Source organism: Anabrus simplex, chromosome 1 (assembly GCF_040414725.1).
Source record: "Anabrus simplex isolate iqAnaSimp1 chromosome 1, ASM4041472v1, whole genome shotgun sequence".
Classification (NCBI taxonomy): domain Eukaryota; kingdom Metazoa; phylum Arthropoda; class Insecta; order Orthoptera; family Tettigoniidae; genus Anabrus; species Anabrus simplex.
The window spans coordinates 846,202,865-846,208,985 of record NC_090265.1 but is presented as its reverse complement, the minus strand read 5'-3'; the positions used below and the strand labels follow the sequence as shown (position 1 = coordinate 846,208,985).

Genomic DNA, 6,121 nt, shown 5'->3' with positions numbered 1-6,121 from the left:
CCGAGTCAAAAAGAGTTCATTTCTTTCCCATGACACCCGGTGAGCTAATGCCTTACATAGAACTGCTTTTTGCGTGGACTACATATTTACACGTCTTGATGGAAGAACACGAACAGTAGCTTTGGCCTGAGGCTAAAACAAGTGATATTGGTCCTCAGGACCACGGGACAATAACCCCTGACAGTAGACACCTGTACAGCCTTACACCGACCGTAAGCCTCAAACAACGAGAAATATAGCTTCTTTATACTTAGGCTATGAACTATGAACTTGGTTCATAATTAGTGACACATTGGTTGCCAGGTCGACAGTGCTTGAAGAAGTGTATTTCAGTAGTTTGTCTGTTACCTGAAGTTAATTACAGTAGGCCTATTTACTATAATCATCTAAAACAATAATCACCTTATTTGATATTAGCTTTATTTATTTATTTACTTATTTATTTATTTATAAGGTAGAGGAGGGTAAGAGTACGCACTTGGTTTATTTTGGTTAATAACTTTCTTATTACGCTATCTTTCATTCATAAAACTGCACCACATGAAAGTAAAACAATTAAACAACGTTGATACGTAGTTAGAACCCATTACTATTCAAGTACATTCCATCAATTAATTTAAAACAATTTTGGGAAATGCGAAATCTTGGCCGCCCTGGACGGGTAAGAGTACGCATTACGGAGGTTGAGAGTACACATGTCAAATAATTTATTTATAATTTTCCTTGTAAATAAAAATGTTACCGTCCGTATAAGACAATAAAATTAAAACACCTTTCAACTATACCCAGTGAGAAAATAAATGTCTGAAAACAGCTAAGGTGTCTGGAAACAACTAACAATAGTCACAAACAAAAGCGCCTTCGCCCTCGTAAGAGGAACATACAGTAGTTCGTGCCACCACTCAGAACACTCATTACACTGCACCCAGGCATCATCATCCTTCACTTCACCACAACCTGGGCAGACGTATTCCACAGTTTCAGTTTCGACCACCTTTGAAGTTGAGGTTGAGGGTTTATCGGTGGCTTTGGACGTGACGAAGTTAAGTTTACGCCTAGTCGAACTTTTTGCAAGTGTTCTTCGTCTGTCTTTCTTCCCAGCTTTAGATTTTACCCTCTCTTTCTTCCGACGAAGCTGTTCATCCTTTTTTACTTGTTTCTCCACGAGTGCATTTTTGTATGGAGAATCTGGTAGAATTTCAGACCTTTTTCCATGCCTCTTGGTGTGAGATTTGTTCTCGTACTTCGGCAGTGGGTAAAGAGCATTGATCCTAATACTTCCATTAGAATTATCGTTTGCTGTTTCTTCGGTCGTCTTTTCAACTCTTTCCACCTCTGAGGTCACTTCCATGGTTTCTCTCTCCACCGAACCTTCTTCGAAGTCCGCTTCGGGCATTCTAACATGGGTGACCTCTGCGGGAAGAAAATCTTCCTCCGAAAAATTAGGGTTCAATGGGTAAACACCCGTAGCAGAAAATGAGTGTGCCGCCTTTTCAGTATTTGCTGCTCTATTGAACGCCGCTTTAAACAGCCCGGATACCTGCATTTGAGTGACAACTCTCCCTGGATGAGAACACAACCACTTTTTCACTTCTAGCGTAGATTTTCTTGAAGGGAGCAAAAATGACCCTATCCAGTGGCTGCATCATGTGACTTGCGTGAGGTGGCAGGGACAGGAGAATTACGTGATTCTCTCTGCAGAAAATCACAGCCGGGAGAGAACAATGGGACACATGATTATCCAGAATGAGGAGAACAGGGTCATCGGCAGAAGGCTTTGCGTGATTAACGAAGTGTCGTAACCATTGCAAGAAAAGCTCTGTGTTCATATTACCAGAATCTGAAATCATAGGCAACGTGCCTGTAGGCGCACCCTCGAAAAGTTCCAATTTCATGCGTTTTCTAGGGAAGATAAGACCCACTGGTATGTAATTCCCAGTCGGATTTAGGCAGAAAACAGCTGTAATTATATGACCTCTCTCCCCAGACTTAATTTTTCGAACACTTCTCTTACCAATTTTCGCATAAACTTTAGGTGACTTGTCTGGAACAGTGGAAACTCCTGCCTCATCCATGTTAAATATTCGATGAGGTGGAAAGTGGAATTTTTCGAGGCAATACAATTATAGAGAAAACTGCATCGACTTAAGTTGCTATATGTAAGGCCTAAGTACTTGCTTCGGCGGTACATATCGTACCCTTGGAAACGTCAAAGGCAATTTGGGTGCAATATAGACTAGGCCTACTAAAATTTGAACGATACAGAGAAGATTAGCAAGGTTCCTGCGCAAGGATGACACCCAAAATCGTGAGGCGTTCCGCATATTTCCCGGTCTAGAAAGCCAAGAATAACGGAATTTCTCCAGCAATTACTTTAGCCGTCCCTAAGAAATTGGGAAAAAGGCCGGTAATAATAATAATAATAATAATAATAATAATAATAATAATAATAATAATAATAATAATAATAATAATAAATGTTCTAGTTACGATGGGTCTGTTGGGGAAGTGGTAGCAGGTAGCTGGCTCCCCTCTCCCGCCAGCCGATCCACGTGGAGCTGTCAAGGTCGCTCGGGGCGTGTGCCACTCTCCTCAGCCCGCCCTTAGCCCCGCCTACTCACCCGCCCCTCCGCCAGACTTCGCTACTGTCGGCTCGTGAGCGCTGGCCCTGCTCACATCTGGCATAGCAGTACGCTCCACGTCCAGATACAGCCATGAGTAAGTTCGTGGTAGGCCTACATGACGGAACTCGGAATCCTAAGTGAAGCTTTCTGATTTAAGATTGCAACAATTTTCAGAAGATATAGCAGATGATAGATCGACTTAGAAATTAAGGGATAGGCCCACGGCAGCAAATTAGTAAGCGAAGAGTTATTCGACAAAATTTGAGAAGAATCGGTAAAATATAAGGGCCCTTTTTCGGACATTAGTTAGTTCACAAGGGAAGTAATAATAATAATAATAATAATAATAATAATAATAATAATAATAATAATAAATCTTTTGAAAGAAAAAACAGGAAAACATGAAAGATAAAGTTTAAAAAACCAAATACGTGACCAATAGGCCTATCAGCAGTAGGCCTACTGAAAAACAGAGACCGGGAAAATGAACAAAATTATTAAACATAAGTTATCTAGATTAAATCATTCATTTCACTCGCTAGACAAGGAAGGAAACCAATAAAAAAGGTTAGAAAAGTGTAACTAGCATACCAACTGACGAAGGATATCTGTAGTAAGAAAAAGTTCTCAAAGAGGACTAATTTCAGACACAGTAGTCAAGCCAGAGAGCCTTTACACCACCGAATGTATATTCTCTAGGAAAACGGGAGAAATAGAAGAGGTTGCGAATGAGGAAAGGAAAATTCTGAGAAAAATCTGGGAAGCATTGAAAAAGTTGAAAGAAAGAAAGAAAGAAAGGAAGGAAGGAAGGATGAAGAGATTAGACACGAGAGGAATAATAATCGATACAAGGGTGAAGAAAAAGAAATTTTATCAGACACGATAAGAAAGAGGAGAATTAGGTAGGCCTACTTTAGTCACGTAATGACGTTGGATAATGCCAAACTTGGCCTATAAAACGAATTTTCAGCTACGTTTATAAGAGTAAGAAACAGTGCATCCAAATAATAAGGGAATATATGGCAGAGATCGGGATAACAAAACGTTTAATATAAACCTACAAGAAACGGCAACTTACAGAAGATCGATGCAAAGCTTCAGGGATTTCCGGGAGATGGAGAGAGGAAAGGAAGTAATACTAGGGTAGAAGAAGCAAAGATCCAACAAAGTTAAAGGATTAAGACCTACAGTATAGTTGGAAAGCAAGAAAAGAAGCACGAAGTTCAAAACATGGGAATATCTTACGTGGTCTTACGGTAGCCAAATTCTAGAAGAAGAAGAGGAAGAAGAAGAAGACGCAGCCTTTAATCAACCGACACGAGAATGGCGAATTTGCCATCGAAGTGAGCCCAGATCGAACCAACCAACTTCGGCTCTGAAAGCCTACGCTCAACCATCTGAGCCACTCAATCCTATTGGAGGAAAGTGTGGGGTGTAAGGACGCTGGATCGAGTCCAAGATACGAACGGTCTCCTACTAACGGATTAGTATTGATGGAGACAGGAATAATTAAAGCAGACTTTAGATTTTAAATGTTTGAAACGGCTCTGCAGTCTAGAAGTTTTTGGTGGTTTCTGACAAAAGAGTAGCGTCACGAAAATGTTGCAAACTTTTGTCTGGGAAGACTTGGGAGTAAGGAGACGAGCTGTTCGACTAAGTGGAACTGTCAGTGGAGAGAAATGACGTGGAATGAAATTAATTGACAAATAATCTCAAGTGCATCTTTTAAAGGTAGGAAAGATAAAGTTGGAACTGAAGAGGACAGATTGGGTCAAATATTCGTTTATTGGAAGAGGAATTAAGGAATGGAATAATTTATAAAGGGAAATGTTCGATAAATTTTCAAGTTCTTTGAAGTAATTTAATAATAGACTAGGTAAACAATTGCCAGGACATCTGCCACCTGGGTGACAGGCCTAGATGCAGATGATTTATTTGTTTATTTATTTATTTATTTATTGCGAGTCTGCTTCTTACCAGGAGGCCTCGAATTCGACTTCGGGCCAGGTCAAGGATTCTTACATGTGAATACAATTGAGGAGCTATATGACGGTGAGATAGCGGACCCGGTCAAGAAAGCCAATAATAACGGCCGAGGATATTCGATACGCTGACCACGTGGGTTTGAATTGTTAGCACGTGAGAGACACGAAGACTCTCCGTCCAGATCAAATCACACATGCAATAGCATACAAAAAATAATTGCAGACTATAGGCTATAGGTTACACAAAGATTTTTCCGTGACAGACTCCTTGGCTAAATGATCAGCATGGAGGCCTTCGGTTCAGAGGGCCAACACGCCACACAAGCAACCCCCACAGAAACACGGAATAGTGATTACATTCCTCGCCATAGGGTTATTGTCAGGAAGGGCATCGGACCGTAAAACAGAACCAAGTCCAGATATGCGGCACAGGTGAGGGAAGAAAAGATGAAGATGAAGAATTTGGGAAATTTGAGCTAATTACGAATCTATTAACTACAACACCGAGAGGTTTGATGACTCACCAGTGTTGGCGCGCCCCAGGAATAAAGAAGCGAGTCTATATGATTGGATCTGTGAGGCTCAGCTGGAGGAGGAAGCTGGATGCCTATACAGTATAAGAATGCGTACAAGGCGGAAAGCTGTCCAGTTTCCATTGTTTATTGATGATTGCAAGTGAACGATAGTGTTATCTTCGATGTATTAACCGTCACCTGTTGCCGATATCTTGAATATATCGTTACATGTTGCTCTTTACTTCATTTACGCAGTCGAGCTTTGCCTCGTTGGGCGGAAGTGTTCTTACGGGTAATAGTTGAAAGTCTACGGTCTGCTGTAACGGCCTAGAGGAATTCAGGGGAAAAGAAGACTTGTAATTTGCGAAGTAAAGAGTATATTTTAAATCAGTGTTAAAATTAGTTTGTTACAGTTACAGAAGGTACAGTATTGGAAATATTATCTGAAGTAGGATACCATGTGTCGATGTTACGAAAATATGATTGTTTTCAGATGGACGTGACGGTCAGAAATAAATATAAGACTTAGGTTGGAATGCTGATGCATTGGTACATAATGCGAGGCTCCTGTACACATCCAAAAGATAGAAATGCGGTTCCTGATCGTCGGCCATTCATTCATCCCCCACGACAGAACATTCGGAACATTGGAGAGGAAATTTCAGTACATATACGTGGCTGAAAATCCAAAAGTCTACGTCAACATAATGAAAAACATTTCGAAGTCAGTTTCGTTGGAGGAGGAAGATTGTGAAGTAAGAAATTGGAAGCAACGTCGTCACCTAGAGTCCGGGAAGCTGGCATTTCCAATTTCAGAGAGCTAAGAAATTCATCATCACTAAAATAGCAAACAAGCTCTTATAAAAAGAGGCAAAGGTTTCCAAAAAGATGTCATTCCTGATCTGATTCCGAAGGGCGTCAAACTGAAGCCAGTTAAAATAAAGGACTTCAAGAATTTCCTATAATTGGACTTTGGCGAATCATGGCCTCAACTGGA

The 6,121-nt window shown here is 40.7% G+C and overlaps 1 non-coding gene across 1 annotated transcript; it reads left to right on the top strand.

Moving 5' to 3' along the window:
• The first annotated feature begins 2,220 nt into the window (after window positions 1–2,220).
• LOC136859323 (U6 spliceosomal RNA) lies at window positions 2,221–2,328 on the top strand. The gene has a single exon (XR_010858968.1). It is a non-coding gene; the product is annotated as a U6 spliceosomal RNA (small nuclear RNA).
• Window positions 2,329–6,121: the final 3,793 nt, after the last annotated feature.